The sequence below is a fragment of the Electrophorus electricus genome, chromosome 21, assembly GCF_041902795.1.
Source record: "Electrophorus electricus isolate QZ-2024a chromosome 21, ASM4190279v1, whole genome shotgun sequence".
NCBI classification, from domain to species: Eukaryota; Metazoa; Chordata; class Actinopteri; order Gymnotiformes; family Gymnotidae; genus Electrophorus; species Electrophorus electricus.
Window position 1 is genome coordinate 13,067,501 of NC_137517.1, and position 24,000 is coordinate 13,091,500.

Below are 24,000 nucleotides of genomic sequence, written 5' to 3' on the forward strand. Positions count from 1 at the left end.
TGACATACCAAATAGTGGATGAGCTTGCGACTTGCATCTTTGTATTGGGTGTAGCAGTGGTCTAGTATCCTATTGCCTCTTGTGGGGCAGGTTATGTGCTGATAAATGTTTGGCAATGCATGTTTGAGGTTAGTGCTGTTAAAATCCCTAACCACAATAAGTGCAGTGTCCCGGTGATTTAACTGAAACTGTTTAAGAGCCTCAAGGAGTTGTCACAGTGCGATGTCCGTGTTAGCCTGAGCTGGAATGTACACGGTATTGACGATGATCAGAGTGAACTCACGAGGAAGGTAAAAAGGACTGGGTGAGCAAGACCGGGCGAGAGTAACAACATTATCGTTATCACACCAGCCATTGTTTACCATCATGCACACATCACCGCCTCTCGACTTCCCCGATTCTGCTATTCTGTCCATGCGGCGCACCGAGAAAAACTCGGCCAGGTAGATGGCATGGCTCGGTACCGCTGGGTCTCAGTGAGGCAGAGGAGATTGCAGTCCCGAATGTCCCTCTGGAACTTTATCCTGGCCCAGAGGTTGTCGAGCTTGTTATCCAGAGACTGGACATTGGCTAGCAGGATGCTAGGTAAGGGAGCTCAGTGTGCCCGAGGCCTCAGCCTGTTCCTTACACCGGCTCCGTTTCCTCACGGCCATTTCTTTGTGTTGCGTCCTTTGTTTTCCCTTAGGATCTCACTCTGCCAACTTAGGTCTGAGGTTAGAAATGGTTTGAGGTGAGTATTTTGTAAACTGAAAGAAACAAGAGTGTTTCTGTCATAAGAGATGCGCATCATAGTAAAAAGAAAAGATAAGAAGGCAAGAATTTCGGAGAAAGTACAAAGTACGGTCGGAGGAGTGGTGCCAGCAGTCGACCTCTCTGGCGTCATCTTTATCTTTTCACTAGATAAAATGATAAAACATGTAAACCCAGCAAAAGCACAGGATAATGTCATAACATCAGGAAACCGATATCAGGAGGAATGATGCAGTGAAGTTAATAAAGGCTCAACCAATAACTTTGTTCAATGTGCTTTGTGAGGTACTGGGCAGTGAACATGTGCAACATTTGCTTCGTGCTGAAGTGAGATGTTATCAAGGGGAAAAGTGCTCACAAGGCTCTTTGCACTGCATCTGAGCTACACGTGTTTATGCAAGAACAACAATCTCCCTTTGTGAGTGTATTTGGACACTCAGTATGGCAGGAAAAATTAGTCTATCTCGTTGATAGTTTCTCCTGTTTTGATGAGCTTAACATTGAACGCAGGGCCTCTCTGACACTTTTTGAAGTGTGTGACATAATCAGGGCCATCGGGAACCCCTTCACCTTTCACCTCATAGGAATGACTGAGGATCTGATCTGTGCTGAATAAGAGAAGCTGCTCCAGTTATCATCTGATGAGATACTGATGTCAGAATTCAAACAGATGTAATTGTAGAACTTCTGGATCCAAAGACAGAGTGAATTTTCAACCTTCTCATTAAAAGCTGTGCAGGTTTTGATGTTCTTCGCTAGTGGGGTTGATACTTTCTGTTGTGAGAATAACCTCTCTGCTCTCACCACAATCAAGACTGAGTACCATAACAAAATGGAGGCAGAGTCAGATCTGTGTTTGAAGACCACTGCCCTCATCCTGGACATCGTACAGCTTTACTCAGCTAAACTCCTCAACCCTCTTACTGAAATGGTAAGTGATCACCGTCTGTGTATCTGTGGGATGATTTATAGGAGACACTTGGTCTAAAATGTTTGAGAACTACTGATTTAGATAAACAAAATATCTCTATTCTCTTTATCTACCTGTCTCTACTGTTCTTTCTGAAATCCACACACAGACAAAACACAAAATGTGCTTATTCCTTATTACAACACACCACTATTAATTTAACTGCATTGAACAGACATGTTAAATTGATCGGTTAATTATGCATCAAGATGGTGATTTCTGTTCTCTCTCTTGTATAACACACACACACACACACACACACACACACACACACACACACACACACACACGCACACACACACACACGCACACATACACACGCACACATACACACGCACGCTTTTAATTCAGAGCAAGTTCAAATTGCTTCTTTGTTAACTCCACCCCTGCCTAAGTTTGGAAACAGTCCCACAAGTCAACAGGCAAACAATAGATTAATAGTCAAACAGAATTACGATAATTTGATCAAAGACGCTACCAGACACGGATTCAGTTGGTAAAGTTGTGGAGGAGAGACAGAAGGGTGAGTTAAATTTTATAAAGGAGTTCCATATTCCCTTGGAGGAAACTGAACAAAACTGTTAGTTTGTGTAACAGAGATAAAGAAGCAGTGTGATGATATTGTGCAGAGATTAAGTGCAGGCAGTTCACACTGAGCAGTGGGGAGTGATGTCCACACAAACCCCAGAAGAGGAGAAAGCCCTGGATATACTGGTTCATCAGTGTCTCTTAGGATAAGAGGAGGAACTGATGTGTGTGGAGAAGAATGTCCATCTCCATCCCCTCAGCCTGTCTCTCCACAGTACCCTTCACCTGCTCTAGTCCTGCTGCATCTGCTGGGCCTCTCAGGCAGGACCACAGTCAAAAAGGCAAACAGTGTAAATAGACAAAGGTCAGCACTAGGAAGACCAAAGAGGGGAAACAAGTATGACAGGAAGTGCAGACGTGACACATACAAGAGGGGTCACATCACGGTCACTTTTACAGGAAGTGAGTTGTTATTCACGACTGTAAATCACTGTCCTACCACCAGCTGAGTTCCTGCGTCAGTGATACCTGATTGCTGTCCCATGGTGTGGGTGATAAGAGAATGTGGTTAGTTGTGATTGGTCAGTGATGGTAAACCACCTGGTCTTGGTGAAGATAAGACTGAAGTCAGGGTCTGGAGGTGGAGGGTTTAGGGGGAGAGTTGGAGTGGAGCTGGAGCAGAGCTGGTGGACTGAGCAGTGAGGTTTGGAGAAACCTCTACCTGGGGCTTTCTCTCTCTACTTCTCTCTCTCGCTCACTCTTTCTTTACCTCTCTCTTACTTTATATCCATCTATTGGGTAACATTCAGGTAGTATGACATAATGTAAATGCTTAAGTAACTTTATAAAGTTAGTTATACATATTCTCATCAATTAAACTGTGCTACACAATAGAATTTACTCTAATACCTTTGTAATTATAATTCAGTCAGATAAATGTATTATATTTTACACGTCTTAAATGTTGGTCTACACCTGTTTCCATCGCTGGTTGTAGGTAAGCAGGGCAGGGGTAAGTGAACACTGTAACAAGTGAAAGAGTTATAATGTCAATGTGTGTAAGAGAGAAATATACACTTACAGTGTGTGTGTGTGTGTGTGTGTGTGTGTGTGTGTGTGTGTGTGTGTGTGTGTGTGTGTGTGTAAGAATGAGAGAGAGAGAGAAAGAGAGAGAGAGAGAGAGAGAGAGAGAGAAGTGTGTGATAGGTTTTTTGTGGTGCATTTATTGAGCACTGCCTGTACTCAGAGGAAAGGCAGCACAAAGACACTTAAGAAGCACTTTAGGATTAATGATTTGGTCAGCTAACACCTTGCATAGTGATTAGGGTACAGGATACAGAGGGGTTTAAGGAACACTCACAAATTAACAAAGTACCTTATGATGGAGATCATGATGTACTAACACCAGTGCAGTAATGTGTTTATGAATGAAAATACTCACACAGCTTTTCTGGATGCTGTAACCAATGGAAGCAGTCTCAGTAGACATTCCTCTGATGGGTCATATTTACTCAGGTCAAACTCATCCAGCTCCTCTTCTGAGTTCAGCAACACAAACACCAGAGCTGACCACTGAGCTGGAGAGAGACTGGCTCCATGGAGACAATGGTCACCTCCTCTGCTCAGGTATGTCTGGACTTCCAGTACTAGAGAATGATCCTTTAGTTCACTCAGACAGTGGAACAGATTGATGGATTTCTCTGGAGATGGATTCTCCCTGATCTTCTCCTTGATGTAGTTGACTGTTTCCTCTTTGCTGTGAGAGCTTCTTTTCCTCTGTGTCAGTAGGCCTCATAAGAGAGTCTGATTGGACTCCAGTGAGAGACCCAGAAGGAAGCGGAGGAAAAGGTCCAGATGTTCGTTCTCACTCTGTAAGGCCTTGTCCACTGCATTCATAAGGAAGTCAGACATGGTTGATCTTTTAAAGAGACCTTTCTTTTGCTGTTTCAACACATTTTTCTTTTTGGAGATGAAGGAGAGAAATGCATATAAAGCAGCCAGAAACTCATGAATGCTCAGATGCACAAAGCTGAACATCTTCCCCAGGTGAAGCCCAGACTCCTCTCTGAAGATTTGGGTACGCACTCCTGAGTACAGTGACACTACTTTGACATCAATGCCACACTCTCTTAGGTCTTCCTCATAGAAGATCAGGTTGCCCTTTTCCAGCTGTTGGAAAGCCAGTTTTCCCAGTGCCAGAATTGACTTTTTAGTCTGTTGAGGATCAGTGTCAGTGTTTCCATGGTACTTTCTATCCTTGTGTTTGATCTGAAAGATCAGAAAGTGTGTGAACATTTGAGTCAGAGTCTTGGGGATCTCTCCACTCTCTGCTTCACCCAACATTCTCTCTAGAACAGTGGCTGCAATCCAACAGAAGACTGGAATGTGACACATGATGTAGAGGCTTCTTGATGACTTCATGTGTGTGATGATTTTGTTGGCCAGGCTCTGATCACTGATTCTCTTCCTGAAGTACTCCTCTTTCTGAGGGTCACTGAACCCTCGTACCTCTGTTACCTGATCAACACACTCAGGAGGGATCTGATTGGCTGCTGCAGGTCGAGAGGTTATCCAGAGGAGAGCAGAGGGAAGCAGATTCCCCTTGATGAGGTTTGTCAGCAGCACATCCACCGAGGTCGACTCTGTTACATTCCACAAGTTCTCATTGTTCTGGAAATCTAGAGGAAGTCAACACTCATCCAGACCATCAAAGATGAAAATGGCTTTGTAAGCATCACAGTGTATTAATTGTAATTGTTTTGTTTCTGGGAAAAAGTGATGAAGTAGATCCATCAGACTGAACATTTTCTCCTTCATCAAATTCAGCTCCCTAAAAGGAAGTGGAAATATGAAGAGGACGTCCTGATTTGCTCTTCCTTCAGCCCAGTCCAGAATGAACTTCTGAACAGAGACCGTTTTCCCAATTCCAGCAACTCCTTTAGTCAGCACTCTTCTGATGGGTTTGTCTTTAAAGAGGTCATTGCATTTGATGGGTGTCTCCTGTGTTGCTGGTCTGCTGGATGCTGTCTCAATCTGTCTCACCTCGTGTTCATTATTGACCTCTCCACTCCCTCCCTCTGTGATGTAGAGCTCTGTGTAGATCTCATTCAGAAGAGTTGAGCTTCCTTGTTGGGAAATTCCTTCATTAATTCTTTTAAATGTATCCATTAGTTTGTGTTTGAGATTTCGTTGATATTCAGAGAATAGCTCTAATAAACAGAAGAACATGATCACAAATATTTTATTTTCTTGTTATCTTTGATGTTGAAGTAATTTATCAAAACGCTGAAACACTTTGCACAAACACAGAGGACAAAATTTAGTTATAGTGATACTGCCATCATAAAGCCATGATCCAGAGCTCTTACTGCTCTGTAGTGTGTTAGCAAGGTCTGTCTGGTTCATGTTCCCCATGACATGCAGTGTGATCTTCAGTGCTCCCTCTCTGGCACTGCTCTGATCCTCCTCATCCTCCACCTCTCTCTCAGAGCATGCTGGGTAATCTGGACTCAGCAGCTTCTTAAACTTCTTCAGCTCCTTCTTCACCAGAGAGACGACTTTGTGCTCCAGCTCCTGGTTAGGAATAAACAGCAACAGACAATCAAAAAAACACCACCATGTTACAGAGAGAGATCACTACATGATTTTGTTTCATGATGGAGAACATTCTGGCAGTGTTTGGGTAGTTACTTAAAAAAAAGTAATCCATTACTCATCACTTATCTAAAATTGTAATGGGATTACTGTACTCATTACTTAATGGAAAAAGTAATCTTATTACTTCTGTTACATCCTAAAACCCAAATATACTAGAAATCACCCCCACAGTTACATACCTTGAATATGGACTCCAATTGTTTTCTGTAGGTGAGTTCTGCTTTTTCTCTTTGTACACTGTGGACAAACACAACAGACTTTTATGGAGGAATATGTAGCACATTCATACCTGCACAACACATGATTATACAGACAAGTAGATAATATACAAGATTATATATTATCAACACTTGCGTTTCTGCATTTTATAACAGATCTGTGATGCTGCCTGGTGTGCAGCAGCAGAAAGGATGAAGATGCAGGTGTGAGTGTAGAAACTCAAAAAGGCTTTTAATAGAAAGTGAAAGTAAAGCAAATGTGCTAAACACACTCAGCCACAAGAAAACAAAGGTCAACAAACAAGAACAGGAAGACAGGAAACAGGAGAAGTATATACATAGAGGAATCTGGGAAGAGAACAATGCAGAGACTAAGGACAAGTGGCTGGAATGACAGGTGGAGTTAGGTCAGTAGTGGCAGGAATGGTGGGTGGAGTTAGCCTGGTTTGGCAGGAATGGTGGGAGGAGTTAGGCTGGGGAGTGGCAGGAATGGTGGGAGGAGTTAGGCTGGGGCTTTGGCAGGAATGGTGGGTGGAGTTAGGCTGGAGAGTGGCAGGAATGGTAGGTGGAATTAGGCTGGGGAGTGGCAGGAATGGTGGGTGGAGTTAGGCTGGGCAGTGGCAGGAATGGTGGGAGGAGTTAGGCTGGAAAGTGGCAGAAATGGTGGGAGGAGTTAGGCTGGAAAGTGGCCAGAATGGTGGGAGGAGTTAGGCTGGGACTTTGGCAGGAATGGTGGGTGGAGTTAGGCTGGGGAGTGGCAGGAATGGTGGGAGGAGCAGGGAGAAGGACAACACACAGATACAACAATAAACAAAGGACGACAAGGGAAAGCAAAACAGACAAAAGGGCTCCTTTACAAGATGATTTGTTAGAAGATAAGTACATTTTATTTATAGAGCACATTTACCACAACAGCAATGATCAAAGTGCTGTGGAAAGTTAGGAAAAATGTCTTAACAAAAACCTGTGAAATGTAAAACAAAAGGAAATGTGCCATCAAACATAAACATGGACAGAGAAATGAAAATGTCAGAGTAAAAAGAAGTGTTTGAAATCTGCACAAGAGGGAGCAGAGCTGATATTCAGAGGAGGACTGTTCCACAGCCTCAGTGCTGCAGCTGAACAGACACAGTCACACTTCAGCTTCAGTCGAGACTATGGAACAGATACAGTCACACTTCAGCTTCAGTCGAGACTGTGGAACAGACACAGTCACAGTTCAGCTTCAGTGGAGACTGTGGAACAGTCAACAGCTGATCTGAACAACTCTGAGTGCCAGTGAGTAGATGACTTGTTCCTAAGCATGAACAAAGAATTTGATTTTGGGAAATTTCTCTGAACTTGTAAAAATTATTCCTAATAACAGAATTTATTTGCTGATCAAATCTGAGCTCTGGATCAAAGATAACACCAAGATTTTTGTATTTCTAGGAATAATACAATCAGATTAATCAACTGTTACACAAGTGTTAACCCCTCACTATCTATGTTTACATGTAAATCCATGATCTTATATTAGTCTACAACTGTCTTACTTAGATATGATCCTGTTAATATTACAGTCTGATTGTTATAGTGTGACATAGTGTCTTAGTTGACCTAAGCTTAGGCTGATTAAAACATGTGTTCCAGGATAATATTATCCAGACTATGTGCACATGTAAACACACACTGATCCACGGAATAAACATTTGTGCTACATTTCTGGCAAAGCCTGATAAACATATTATACATATATTGTACATACATTGTTATATATATATATATATATATATATATATATATATATATATATATATATATATATATATATATATATATATATATAGAGAGAGAGAGAGAGAGAGAGAGAGAGAGAGAGAGAGCGAGAGAGAGAGAGAGAGAGAGAGAGAGAGATATTTCCTTATGTTCCCCTGTTTTTTTCCCTCAGTTTGGACAGAGCACTCTCAAACCATTACTATACTATGTATGACTATGTACATGACAAATAAACCAAACTTGAAACTTAAACTGTAATCAAGAGAGTTTGTTTTTGTCTAGTCATTAAAAGAGGAGCTCAGCAATGTTCAGTAACAGCATTACTACTGTAGCTAAATCCAGCTCATCTACCTACAGCTGGATCCTGCCCCAACTCCTCTTCTTAAGTGTTCTTCTGCTATTTCTCCCATGTCTTCTCATTAATGCTTCCCTTCGGATTCTGTCCCTACAGCTCTCAAAACCTCAGCTTTAACTGCCATTCTTTATAAAACAGGACTAAATGCTGCACTACTTGATAATTACTGACCCATTTCCAGTCTCCCCTGTCTACTCAGGGTTCCAGCCTCTCAACTACAATCTTTCTTAAATACTCAGGATCTATTTGAACCTTTCCAATCTGACTTCCATACTACGCACAACACTGAGAGAGCCCTGTTACATGGTTTCAATGATCCCCTTCTCTCTACTGACTCTGGTGCCCTGTGTGTTCTCCTCCTTCTAGATCTTCTAGATAGAAGTGCTGTGTTTGACACAATTAAACCATAACATACTTATCAGCTGCCTCTCAGACATTGGGATTACTAATACAGTTCTTGAATGGTTTATCTCCTATATCTCTAATAGATCACATTTTGTCACACTTGGTAAACACAAATCACACACTGTTATCGTTACCCAAGATGTTCTCTAGGGATCGGTGCCTGGTCCTCTCCTATTTAATCGATATGTTGCCCCTTGGTCAGATTATCCGCAGGCATGGTCTCCGTTTCCACTGTTATGCTGATGACACTCAGATTTATAGTAGCACCAAAGGTAACACTACCTTACCACTTCCTGCTTTACTCTCTTGTATCAAATATCTCAAACAGTGGATGAACATAAACTTCCTAGAGTTAAATCCTTACAAAATAAAATTTTAGTTATTGGTTCTAAATCCATAATCGCTAAATTAACTGATTTTAAACTCAGTCTAGATGGGTCTTGATCAAATCATCAACTGCATTTGGGAACTTTGGTGTACTCCTCACTCTTTGAACCCCACATCATGTCAATGGTTAAAAATGCCTTTTTTTTACAGTCACAATATCAGTAGACTTAGGCCCATGCTCTCCAGACAAGGTGCTGAAACTCTGGTTCATGCTTTCATCACATCCCATCTTGATTACTGCAACTCTCTCTTCATTTACATCCCAGAATTCTCTTAGATGTTAAAAAATGTCAGCCCACAACACCCCGATTCTACATCAGTTACAGTGGCTCCCTGTCCGTCAACACATTCAGTATAAACTCGTCCTGCTTACATTCAAAGCTCTGCATGGTCTTGCACCTCCCTACTTAGCTGAACTCCTACAGCCATACTGCTCCACCCATACACTTAGGTCTTCTGATGCAGGTCTTCTCTCTATCCATAAGTTAAGATTGGTCTCTGTAGGGGCAGATATTTTAGTGTCATGGCCTCAAAACTAAAACTATGGATGAACTGATGGAGCTCATGAAGGGCTTCATAATGAGCTGAGTGAGTTTGATCAGGTGGGATTAGGAGTGAGGAACACTGTCCTAAACCAGGAGATCATCAACTCTCATCAGAACACTCTCCCTCTCTGAAGTGTAGGCGGAGGACTCCATCTTACCTGAGCTCAGGAGAACAGTCACATTCCCTACATCATCCTAACCTGAGCTCAGTAGAACAGTCACCTTCCCTACATCATCCTTACCTGAGCTCAGTAGAACAGTCACATTCCCTACATCATGCTTACCTCAGCTCAGTAGAACAGTCACATTCCCTACATCATCCTTACCTGAGCTCAGTAGAACAATCACATTCCCTACATCATCCTTACCTGAGCTCAGTAGGACACACTCCCTCTCTGAACTGACGTTTAGGGTCCATCGACTTGTCACTCTTCATGGACACACAGCTGGGTTCCGGGGAGTCTGATCTCTTACCCTGTATCAGACTAACATACACAATTAAAAACATATTGTTTTAATGCCAAAATACTAATGTGTGTATAAATGGTGCAAATATAAATTAATATGTATTTATCTCTATCGATGGTCTATCAAGACCGTCACCTCTCATCAGAACACGTTCCCTCTCTGAAGTGTAAGTAGAGGACTCCATCTTACCTGAGCTCTGGAGAACAGTCACATTCCCTACATCATCTTTACCTGAGCTCAGAAGGATACACTCCCTCTCTGAAGTGTAAGCGGAGGACTCACTCTTACCTGAGCTCAGTAGAACAGTCACATTCCCTACGTCATCCTTACCTGAGTTCAGTAGGATACACTCCCTCTCTGAACTGTAATGGAATGTCCATTGACTGGTCACTCTTCATGGATACACTGCTGGGTTCCGGGGAGTCTGATCTCTTACCCTGAATCAGACAAACATACACAATTAAAAAGATATTATTTTAAGGCCAAAATACTAATGTGTGTATAAATGGTGCAAATATAAATTAATATGTATTTATGTCTATCGTTGCGATTTTTATTGAATGTTTTTTAAAGAATTCGTACAAAGATGTTGAAAACACTAAATTCGTTATTATGTTTCTTGTTATTTACTAAGTGATCTTCAAGTTGACCAGAGTTATACCAGAGAGCAACTTTACATTACATTAAGCTGGTCTTAAACTTTCTGAAGTTTATACTTATCTTTCATCTTTGTATTATGCATTGTGTCTCTGTCTCAGTAGAGACAACTGTTTCTGGCAGTATCTGATTTAAGATTGTTACCTGCTGGTACTATTCAAGGGTTTTGTGAATGGATATCAAAGCACTTTTAAGAGGTCTGTGTGGCTAAGAACATCTACTAAATGCAATAAATATAGATTTATTCAGATATCCCAAGTAAATAAGTGCACAAACCTATGCACTGCAAGTATGTTTATTTATGTTCTCTCACCTGTCTCCTTTCTGTGTGTGCTGTTCCCCAGAGACACGTATTTTGGAGGTCATGTCTCCTCTTACAGATTATAGCTGTACACCTGCAAACACGCACATGCAGATTAATAATCAGAACACATATTCAATTACAATATTTACATTTACTGCATATGGCAGACACCCTTGTCCAGAGAGACTTGCAGAAGTGATTTGTTGTGTCGCTACAAAAAACATAAATAAAGCACCTTTGTAAGTCGCTCAGGATAAGAGTGTCTGCTAAATTTTATAAATGCAAATGTAAACATCCTCATGTGAGCACAGAGAGGTTAGTGTTCTCAAAAGAGAAACAGTCATTCATGTTTTTGAAGAGCTTTGGTGTAGACAGGCACCTTTACTAACTTTATAAGTACAAAATATAGTTTATTAAAATGAGCAAATAATGCATAAAGTTTAAACTGTAATCTTACAGCACTAAAACAAACTCAAAAACGTGGGTGTAGTGAACAGTATCACTCCAAAGTGGAAAAGAAGACAGAGGCAGGAAAAATGTGTTCTATAAGGGCATAGTGGGTCACAGACTAACTCAATCACTGTCATACAAAGAAACAGTGTCGAAATATCACTTAATAATATTACTAATAAATATTATAAATATTACTTCTTTAGTTACACTGACATGCACACTATTGGTACAATACTAACCTCACACTGTCAGTCTAATTACGACATGATCGTGTAAACAGCACGGTCTTAGCCTGATAAAACATCTAGTCTACATCTAGTTGGACACCTAAACACTTACTGTTAGATCTACTGGCTCACAGTCCGAGACATTTGTGACACTTCCTGCAGTACGACGCCTGTTCTATTTGCGCAGTTTGTTTCTGCGTAGAGGACAAAATAGAAATATATGAAGTATATAGTGCGTTTATTAGTACTTTTTATACAGTTCATGTAAACATGTTGATTCGGAACAATTTCTTAGATGAGCCTAGAACGACTTTAGTTTGGTTATTCTGAATCAGACGACCTCAGTTCTATTGCTCTATTTCGCGTAAACGAAGACACCTACTGCAACAGAATAGCGGCTAAAAGCTTTACGTTTTCAGACATTAACCTTGTTAATATTCAATTCTGTTAATATTAAATTTAAGAACTTGTTCTTTGAGTAGTATAAGTTCATATAATTCTTGATTGACAGCTCAGATTCAGATACTCAACGGCTTTGTTTTCTAAAGATATTTGCATTCCGCTTCTTAAAATGGAGCACAAAAATTTCACTTTCGCGTTAAACCGGACTGAACCGGTTTTGTCAAGGATAATTGTTTTTTAGGGGCCGGACTGCTGTGACCAGTCACAACACTTTATCCAACCTTCTGCGGGAGAGAGAAATCAGAGCTACAGTATAGAACTGTATTTAAATAACACAGAATAGCGTAGAACAGTGACAGTAAATTAGCACTGGATTTGGACTGTGGGAGAATTTTGTTTGTCATGGAGCTTATACAGCACAGCTGTTCTGAGCAGACGTTTACTTAGGTTTTCACACACACACTCACACACACACACACACACACACACACACACACACACACACACACACACACACACACAGAGAGAGAGAGAGAGAGAGAGAGAGAGAGAGACAGGTTATTAGTTTGTGTGTAATACCTATTCTGTGCTCACAAACTCTATATAAAATGACTATTTATTGTCATTAAGTTTCGTTTCTAGCATACACTCCCCTGATATGACAGTTCAAACCATTTTGAGTGTTTGAATAAACCATTTTCAAATGGTATCTTGGGTCTCTCCCCTGCTGATCGCCATGTCCAGTTCACATGCCCAGTGATGTAGTGGTATAAGACAGTATGTGAACGTTTAGTTTGTGCCCAGACATGTATCTGAGAAGAAGACGAGCCAAAGACGTTAATCAGGCAGATCTGTTTACTAGTAGGTAACATCTAAGGTCAAGGTTATGATGGAGCTGTAGACATAAGTGAATGTTTTAAGGGACTTCAGACAAAAATTCTGAATAAAAGGTCAAAACACCACAAGGGACATAATCTGCATTAATCTGGTGTTGGCAAAAGTGCAAAATCAAACATCTGTTTTGTTAATTTTTTTTTCACACAGTATTGACGTGTAACTCGCAGCATTCACGGATCTCCTTTGCTCGCATGCAAAATCTACATGTGCTCACTCATATTTGCTCTGCTCTCGCTTACATTTACTTTGCTCTGCTACAAAACTGCTTGCACGTGTTTAGATATATCCTGCTCTTACACAAACTTGCTCTTCTGCACACACAAACACATACTGTACTCTCGCGAATGTTTTTGTGTTCTTGCGCACAAGAACACAATTCTTTAATTTCATTATTATTAACTGTGAATGAAAAGGAAAGTCATCCATGATCATGATACAAATGTTATTATAAAACAGTTTGAACTTTAAAATAATTGCGGCACTTTCATATACATAATATTATGTGCCATTTCACAAAACAAATATGAATGTATTTAACACATATTGTTCTTATACTGTATAATATGTATGACTCGGGAATTTGCTCAAATAGATAAAGAAATAATATTATTTGAACTTACAGTAATATGCTCTGCTATATAAAGGAAAATTACCAATCTGCTACCATTTAGTGTTAGTAACCAACTTTGGTAGAGTACAAATTCACTCATTAGCCACATTATTTACCACTAATATCTGTAGTTCTGAAATTGACCACCTTGTGGTTTCCGTTACGTCTCCTTCCTGATCAGGTTTATCAGAGGCATGACAATGGTTTTACTGCTTGATAAAAGTCAGACACTTAAAGTCAAATTGCCACTGCTGGCGTTACTGCGTCAGTGAACTGTTCCACTAAGACGCATTAATGTAATTATGACATCACAACCTAAGGAAAGTGTAAGTTATTTAAAAGCGTTCCAACACACTAAATACCTACATGATTTTCTGAAGGAGGACAAGGTGATTTTCAAGGTATAGTCCGACCAGAATTATTGGATATTCTAATAGTTTTCAGGAATAGTATCAATATTACTTGCATGATTTATTATATCATTAAATTAAGTGCGCCGTTAATTATAGAAATATCTAAAATATTTTATATTATCCGTGTATCCCCTGGATTCAGGAACGATCGTGAAAGGCCAAATTAAATCAAGAGAAACATGATGAGTTTTTCTCAACATGGGAAATTGTTGACCAGGAACAAAACGTGGACACTAAAAGAAATGACGCAGGTATGCAATTTTACTGCCAAGCTGAAAATATAATATTTGTCTGTCTGAACATCAATCCGATCTGTTTGCTCTTTTTTTTAATCCAGACGATATCCGAGCTGCAGAAGGACAACTTTAACCTGCGCATGCGTATATGCTTCCTCAAGCATGAGGGCGGCTCGCAGAAGTGCAGCAGTTGTACAGAACAGATTTACAACGCGGCAGAGGAGCGTTTCCCAGTGGCGACGCAGCAAAACTTAGACGTGAGGAGACCCGAGTCTAGTTTTTGTAATCAGAGCCGGTTAATTGAGAGGACGAGACTGGGGACACTTGTTAATCACACTCCGCACCTAGATAAAGGGAGGGCGCTAAAAAATCTAAATACAACTTGAAAAGGCAATAAATTGACCTTCTCAAATGCATAAATTATTCTGCCCAAGCCTCTTTATTCTCTTCCTTTGTAGAATAGTTTTAACTGCAGGACCAGACACGTGTCTTGAATTGAATTATTTCTTCATTTCACGTAATGCTCTTCATCCACCTGTCAGGAGTTGAGCAGGTGCAGAGAGGAACTGGAGAAGATGGAAGCGCTTTTCCATCAAGAGAAGACGCTCCGCCTACAGCTAGAGATCCAGCTACAAGCCTACACATTACAAGACCCGCCCTCTGAGGATCAGAGCCAATCAGAGGAAACCATTGAAGAGCTGCACAGGTCGGTACAGGCCTATATTTAATTCTGATAAGAAACATTGTTCATGGAAGATTTCCCAGTTAGAAACTCGGGCTGTTTCTCCAGGACAACCACATCAAAACAACAAAATTATTTGACATATTTCCATTTTAAATGCTAATTTCTGACCACTTAAGTTAAACCTTAGGGCCTTCATTAAACAATAATAATCCTTAGCTAGTAAATTGCTGTACTTTAATTATAGAAGAAATTATCCTTAGAAATGCTTTGTTTTTTATTCTTAGCAAAAGACAATTATATTATAGTACCTAGTCCTGAGCTGGCACACACCATTCTAATGTCACAGTGATTTCAGTGGAGTTTCTCCATGTAGTTCCATGTAATTGGAATGTAATTCCAAGATGAATCTGTGTGCAGAGAGTCCATCTCATAGTTCTAAATGAACATGTGAAATAAAATGTAGCCTAATCGAGTGTGTGTGTGATGGCTGTCAGGTACATAGAACAGCTGCAGGGGGAGCTCAAGGCTCAGAACACCATAATCAATCAGCTGAGGAACAGGAGCACCAATCAGAGCAGTGGACACCAGCCTGGCCACGCCCACAACTCCACACTCACCACCCTGAAAGAGGATGACATACGTGTGAGTGTGTATGTGTGTGCAGGTGCATGTTCCTGCATACATGTATGCTTATTAAACTGTTACTTTAAGACACTAAAACTTTAATGTTTTAATTAGGCTATGAGAATACATTAAAAATTATAAATTGTATACTATATAGGGAAATCCATTTGAACTAAATGTTTAGTATATTTGTACTCTATGTATTCTCTCTCTCTCTCTATTTAGGATCTGAAGAACTTGTTGGAGTTGAAAGACTCTGAGCTGCATGAGACCAAAATCAAACATGAGGCCAGTAAAAACGACCTCCAACAGGCCCTGAAGGACAAAGAGAAACAGATTCAGGTGGGTGTCTCCAAACACATGGCAACCTACAGGTAAAAACAGGCGTCCAAAAATATGCTCTTAATACAAAAGACCTATAGAGCTCACTAAGCATATTATCTGCACATTTATTATAAACATTTTCTTGTGGTTTAAAACAAAAGTGTGAAAAGAGAAAGGACTAAAACACAGGTCGGAAAGGGAACGACACCTTTACCAGACACACTCCTCAGCTTTATACAAAATGTCTGTGAAGCTTGGAGCCTCATTTAACCCCTGCCTGAACTCTGACCCCTGCAAGAGAAGGACTCTGCACCAATATTCCTCATCACACCAGATGGGGGCAGCAGGGAGTAACACTGCAGCAGGGGGTGTGTGCATTTATGAGGGTGATTGTTGTTGTGTGTGAGCAGGGGCTGCATGACATTCTGGAAGGTCACATCCAGGATCTAGCTGAGAAAGATGCTGCGCTAGCAGAGACCACATCAGAGCTGAATAATCTGGAATCTGATGTGGGCAAACTCATTCTACAGCTTGAGAACAGAAAGCAGCAGCTCCAGGTAGCAACCCGACGTTTCATTCAGTCAGACCAGGTGCAGGGCGGAGTTTAGTGTTTTTAACATACTAAAAATACACCTGATTCACAACTCATCTGATATAATGGACCAGTACTCTAAAGATTAAGACTAGGTTTAGTCTGGATGCAAAGAATGGTTCCTTAAGTTGAATTGACTCTATTGAATCTCACACTCTGAATTTGATGTTTATTTACTTTGTTCATGTTTATATTCAGACTAAGGAGCTAAACTAAGGTTTAGAAAGGGAAGTGATGCAACTAGTGCTGTCCTAGACAATAAAATGTATAATATAATTTACCCAACATAAGACATTTCTGATTATTTCAGTATAAGGGCTCTGATCCTTGTTTGGAGTCATTATTTCTAACTACTGGTTTCTCTGTGTTTATGATTGCACACACACATACAAGGAAGAGGATCCAATTGCAAGAGGTTTTATAGTGAAATCAAACAGATCAGAGGGGTCAGGCAGGTATTCGTAGTCCTGTTGATTCAAGGTCCATAACATGGGGCAGAGTCCAGGGGTGTCCAGGGGTCAGGCAGAAGTCAAAAACCAGAAAGACAAAACCATAACTGAACCACTTGGTATGCAAAATAAGGTTGGCAATACTTCATGACGTGAGTGTGAGGGAGGGGAGCTTAAGTAAGGGAGCAGTGATGAGAGAAACAATGATCAGGTGTGTGCTAGTATTCCAGTAAACCAGATTGGAGGCGTGTGTGGGAAGAGGTAGGCGTGGCAGTGCAGGGCTGAGCGTGATTCCTGGGGTTTGTAACACTCTGTCTCTCTGTGATGATCTTAGCTCATGTCTGGGCAGCTACAGGAGAGTGTGAGAGAAAGTCAGCTCCTGAAACAACGCCTGAGATACACAGAGGCCTTCACACATCCTACATACCAGATCCAAGGTACACTCTGCACTGTGGGACTGATGGGGTCTTTCATTTTTGTCAAACTACTCTTGCTAAGTTATTTTCAAAGTGAAAAACCAAATATAGATGTAACATATATCTATAACAACCTTGTAACCTGCTGCTAAAGATTTTTCTTATTTTAATACCCTGTACATAATTGTTTGCATTATAACTATCAAAAATGCTGTTGACAAATATATAAGAAGCTCCTGATGTGGTTTTATCAGCAGTGGAGCAGCATATGTTGGAGATTCATGAACTGAAACCAACACTGCTGGAGACTATCAGGAGGACCCAGGACCTGTACAGACATCTGCAGGCCGCTGAGCGAGGTGCAAACACCAGTTCTACAACACGGGGACACAATCCAGAATTAGCCAAGCTATCCTCATTTACTAAAAATGTTCACTTGCGGAACCTGAAAAATCACGTCTTCCATTTCCACTTGAGAGTAGATGAAGATGGTGGTGAGTGTAATGATTTAATGAAGGTGTAACAAATGACTTCAGCAGAAAGATAATGACTTAATAGAATTTGTACAGTTACACCTGCAAGGTGTTTTAAGTGGCACCATTTAATGAAAGGTTGTCAGAAAACAGATGCACATTACAGAAATGACTGGAGGTGTGGAAGGTATACTTTTAATAACCTCTTTACCGTTACACATCGTTGTTTTGTTGTTTTGTGTTGTGTATTCATGTCACATTAATGCACTCTTGTTCATCTTGCTCTCGTAGCTTCAGTAAAGAAGGACCATTCTGGGAGGAACAGTGGCAGTGTGTGCAAGAGCAGCTTCAGATCAGTGATCAAAGCGTTGATCTGCTGCTCAGATCCTGCCCAGCCCTGCCTCTCCTCCAGGGCCCATGTTCATGGCCTCCACGTCCTGGTTCCACGTGAGAACTATGACACGCTGCTGGAACAGATGTGTGAGGGGAGGGGTCTGATCAGTCGCGCGAGTGAACTGATCCAGCAACGCCTGCAGACCCACGGCCGACATCACATGCAGGTCCACGTGAGCCCAAGCACGCGACACACAGATTCAATTGGTTAATCGTCACATTTCATGGATAATTTTCACTGAGCTGATTTTCCTATTTCAAATGGACCATTTGTCACTGACTGTGAGGATTATTGAAGGATAAAGAGGCCCAGCGGAGGGCGAGTGGGAAATATTAATCCTTCATGTCTGTTTCAGCCAGTGGACCAGAACCTGCTCAGAAGCCTCTTATACATCATCAATGTCACTCAGACAACTCTAGAAGAGGCCAGTAAACTGTTGACATCTTTATCAGATGTCTCTAAAGAACAGAACCACGACAGAGTAGGAGTTATTTACCACTTTTTGCATCTTTCATAAGTACCACACCAGTAAGAAGTGAAATTCATTTAGCTGTTAGCTAAGTCTATTTACTGGAAGAACTTCATATTGGACTAAATTATGTTTTTTTGATTGACACATACGAATAATATGATTATTTTGGATTTTTGCACATTTGTAAATTATTTATTTATTTATTTTTCTTTAGTTCTGCCATCATGAAAACCTCAAAATGCAGAACAAGCTGAAGAAACCAAAACTAGAGAAATCATATAAGATGAATAAGATGCTTTCAAAGGCTGTCAAAACACTACGGCGATTCAAACGTTGAGCAACACTGACATTAAAATGATCTCCTGTGATTATTTTCTCTGTGATGGTCATATTCCACCCCTCTATCATCCATCAGTCTGTGCACCATCATACATTCACTCTTTCATTGTTGTTGTTTTTAGTAATTAAAATAAAATAAGTGTTGAAATAAAACTACATTCTGAGTATAGATTTTTTTCAAACTTATTGATGATTCTTCATTATGATTAAATTTTTTTACACCCTTACATACTAATAATTAAAAATTGGACAATTCCATGCAACATTTATTTATTAGAATGAATTTTGAATGTCCAAAAATAATAGCATTCTGCAGCAGTCAAGACAAACTTGCAAAAAGTCAGCAAGTTTATTTCTTTTAAAGATCCTTAAGAGACTCAAAATTATGCAAGTACAACAAAACTGTGCAAGTATAAAAGCAATGTAGGAAAAATAAATAAATTTAGCTAAATCAAAATAAATTCAACAATACCTCTTGATAGTTTTTCCTCATGTGAAACGCTTCTACATCACTAAATCAGAGTTTTGCAGTCTCAAAGTTATAGCTACTATAATAGTTTGCTAAATGAGTAGAAATTAAATAATTTTCACACATCAGGGACGTTTATTGCTACGCTAAATTCAGTATCATAAGTATCAAAGTGATCACAAGTCATAGTTATAAACCACAATGAGGAAATAGTCTTTTTTATCCCTCTTACAACTGGGTTTAGGCTACAATTTATTATGTAGTGATTTAGATACAGTAAAATAAACAAGTGATAATATCAGGAGGGAAGCTTAAGCCTGACCAAGTATGTCTGGTTTAGTAAATGTGACTGTGTAGACCCGTAATATATTATTATTATTATTATTGTTATTATTAATTTAATTACCATCAAAGCAATTGCTTGGCATGTTTAAAAAGTATCTAGAATGCTAGTAAAGCTCTTCATTTGCTTGCTCACGTCTTTGCACAAAACACGTGTTCTTTTCATTCATAAAATAACAAAATATGCAAGCAAATGGATGTTACTCCTGTAGCAGGGGTGAATAAGGGACAAGACCCTCCTTTCTTAGAGTCCACAGATTCTGTTTGAAGAATGAAGAGTTAATGTCTTTGAGTGACAGCAATCCTCACCAAGGTGTGAAGGGGGAAGGGGAGGCGAAGCTATCAAATGACTTCACAACCAATGTCCAAGCACGAGCGGCGTGATTGGCAGCTGTTTCAACAAATAGAGGACGCTTAGATGAATACGCAGACACCTCACCTGCCTTATTTGTTTACCCACTACGTGAGTTTGAAATATGCGCACTGCTTTGTGTTCTAAGCCAGATGAAGTGTAGCACATGCGAGTGAAGCTGTTTGGCAAAACTGATACAGTAATCCATATTGTTTTTACTTAATTTGATTACCAATACTAAGGGACATCATGGAAAGGAACAGGCTTATTTTAGCTGAAGTTTATGTGGAGTTCTTTGGGTGCAGTTATAAGATGGAAGCTGAGAGATGGTTCAGTGGCTTCTAGCATGGATTAGCTTCAATGTTTGCATTGCAAAGGACTGGATATTTCCATTCACTGCTGAAAATATTCACAATCCTCCTACAAAATGTAAGTATACATGAGAAAGCATACTATTTCTTTACAGTATTACAGCACTATCCCAGCATAATCATTTAACATAATAACAATGAAGAATTTAATATTGTCTTTTAATAAGTGCATTGTACATTGAGCATTGTTGTGATGTTTTAGCAAAAAGAATATTGCACACTCAGTGTATAGTGTCTGATGACTTTGTGTGCATTTAGATGTCTAGGACACCTAGTAGAAAATGCTGTGCAGCTACTTGGTAATTTCATGTATATACTCAAGTGTTCAATTTATTAGACAAGACCCTGGTGAATCAGAATATGTAGAGCATGACTGAAAATGAATCTCCAGCATCAAAATACACATTCTAAACCCACAAAATAAAAGTCATTTTGGTTTTTTTGACATGTTCTTCTGTATTAGAGGAGCTCAACTAGAAAATAAATGAGGGGTAAATAAGTCTGGATGTGAATGACTGTCATGTCCCAAGTGTTTACATCAATGTGACTCCTGAATCATTGTACTATGTGTACAATTTCTGATAACTAGTATTAAAGTGATCAAGTACAAATCATTTGAAAACTTAAATCACTTAAAACTGGAGGTGCATGTACAGGCTAAGTATCCACTTCCAGACTTATTCAAACATTGACCAACTCTGACATTAAAATGATCTCCTGTCATTATTTTCTCTACGATGTTCATATTCCACCCCTCTATCACCCATCAGTCTGTGCACCATCATACATTCACTCTTTCATTGTTGTTGTTCGTAGTAATTAAAATAAATAACTGTTGAAATAAAACTACATCTGGAATGTTAGTCTCTTCAGCCTTTATTGTCTATTATAAGTAGAGCTGGGTGATTAAAACTAGATGTCTTCAGACTCATGGATGATTCTCGATTATGATTATATATATATATATATATATATATATATATATATATATATATATATATATATATATATATATATCCTTATGTAATAAATCTAAGAAAATGTATTATTAATTTTTAGTTATATCCATTCAAAAATACCTTTATTGATGTTTTTTCCTCATGTGAAATGTCACTACACTGTGCATCATTACATCAGGATTATAGCTACTATAACAGTTTATTAATTAGAAGAAATTAAATCATTTTCGCAAATCAGATGTTTATATACACAAACCACAACAAAGAAACAGTCTACTATTTCACCCTAAACACCCTCCTACTACTGGGTGCAGGCTACAATCTCTTATGTAGTGATTTAGATACAGTAAACTAAAATATGTAATAATAACACTAGGGAAGCTTAAAAGTGAAGGAACTGAACCAGTTAGGAAGACAAGCAAGACTGGTGTTAATAAGAAATGTTTTACCAGCCAAAGCATGTGCTTTTGTGAATATAAGGATGTGTATTTCACAGTGCAGGGTGAGGTAATAAAATGATATTGTACGCAGAAGAATATGGATGGTTGGCTTCAGCATAAAGTCTCAGAATGCCTCTTTGACACGCCTCTAGGGGCCTCAGTTGAGGGATCCTTGGTTCGAGGATGGGACATCCCAGCCCAGCACCGGAAGAAAGAATATGGGCATCTGGTGCTATGAAAAAGGATCACCAGAAGAAGCAATATGGGCACCTGGCGGTAGGAAATAAGATCGCCTTTTAAAAAAAAATAGAAGTAGTTTAGGTTGAACATAATGATACCAAGAACCAGTTGGTGTAAGTATTGAATATCAATTTGCATATATTGAATAATGTATGATTTGAACATAATAGTGTAAACCTGGAAAAGTATTATAAATGTCACGGGACGCCCCCCCACACACACACACACAAGTCACATGGTACGGCCTGCCGTGTGCAGGGGGTTTAATGTTTGTAACCACGCCCTTTGTAATTGTATGCACCTGTATGGGGCTTAATGTCTTGTCTCTTTTGTCTATTTAAATCTCTGATAGTGTGTGTACTGTGTTGGTCATTGTTAGTCTGCTGTTAAATGTAAAATGCGTATGTAATCTTTGTTCAGTGTTACTAGAGTCTGTGTTTTGTTACGTGTATGAGTCATGTCTTTCCTTCATGTTGTATATGAGTGCCACTATTGTTGTTTGTGTCTTTTGTTAATAAACGCGTCACTTCATCGAGGGAATCTGTGCATCCTGCTCCACGCCCATCAGCACTCAGGCCAGCAGATTCGTTACAATAAAAAAATTTAAATGGTTATGTAAGTGTCCTTGAAGAAAATATATAAAGGTCATGCCCACCTGACACTGTTAGACATTCTCCGGACAATGCCTCGTTTGTAACATTCAATTTAGGAAAATCTATGAACACCATTAATTGGTGGCTGTACCACAGGGATCAATTGGATTGACTGGCAACGGACCCACGCCGTCAGCAGGACAAAGCACCAGCTGACGGACAACCCAAAGCTGCACTGTTCTGTGGGTCTGAATCCACACGCGCACTACCAAAGGTACTTAAATCCCTGTTAAAACATTCTGCATAGGTGGTATTCAGACCTGGTCCACAGAGCTTTGTAGTCAGGTTTTGGGGGTCTTAAGGGTGCAGACTGGGAATTGAAGGAGTGAGAATTGTTTGCTAAAAATATAAAATAACAAAAAATGGAGTAACAGTTAGAAAATCAACTGGTAAAAGTGAAAATAGTTTCACAAAAACTTACTGTAAAGGGAAATAGTGAAAAAAAAAAACAGTTGAATAAAGAAAGATAAAGTAAAGAAAAATGTGCAGTGAATAAAGAGAATAAAGAGAAATAAATAGAGCTCCAGAGAAAAAAAGCGCTGAAGAGATGAATGTTAACAGGTATGTTTGTTCCAGTTGTTTCTGTATAAATGTGACCACAACAAGTGAAGTAAAGAAAATGTGCAGAATAAAGAGAATAAAAGAATAAAAGAGAATAATGAGAATAAAATAATAAAAGAATAAAAAGAGAATAAAGAGATTAAAAGAATAAAGAGAAGAATAGTAGATCTCGTGAGTAAAGCAGCACTAAGAGAAAAGTGTTAAATGTTTTGTCTGTAAAAACTGTGTTTGTGTTGATGTGGCCATCGCGAGTTAACAGATTATCAACAATGACGTATTGTACGACGCATACCAGCATAACAGTTTTTTCTGGGTTATAATTAAGATTATTTTGGTTTGGTCGTTTAACAAAGCAAGTGAATGGATATGCAGACAGATCTGTCTAAACGTCATTAATAATATCTCATTATAAAATGCGTGCATGCAAAACATATAGACATTGTTTTAGTAATAAATATAAAGTAAATGATAGAGGTATCGTATATAAAACTGGTAACAGTTAAAGCAGTAGCGAGCATACATATGATGGACATTTTAAAATAGCAGCAATAGGAGAAGAGTAAAGTTAAAATATACAGGATAAGAAATTTAACCAGAGCGAGTGG

At 39.5% G+C, this 24,000-nt stretch overlaps 2 pseudogenes; one reads left to right on the top strand and one right to left on the bottom strand.

The window, feature by feature from the left end:
• LOC145652833 (NLR family CARD domain-containing protein 3-like) overlaps window positions 1–10,051 on the bottom strand; it is an 11,325-nt pseudogene extending 1,274 nt beyond the window's left edge.
• The window catches only part of LOC145652840 (NACHT, LRR and PYD domains-containing protein 12-like), a 362,627-nt pseudogene that overhangs the window by 243,026 nt on the left and 95,601 nt on the right, over window positions 1–24,000 (top strand).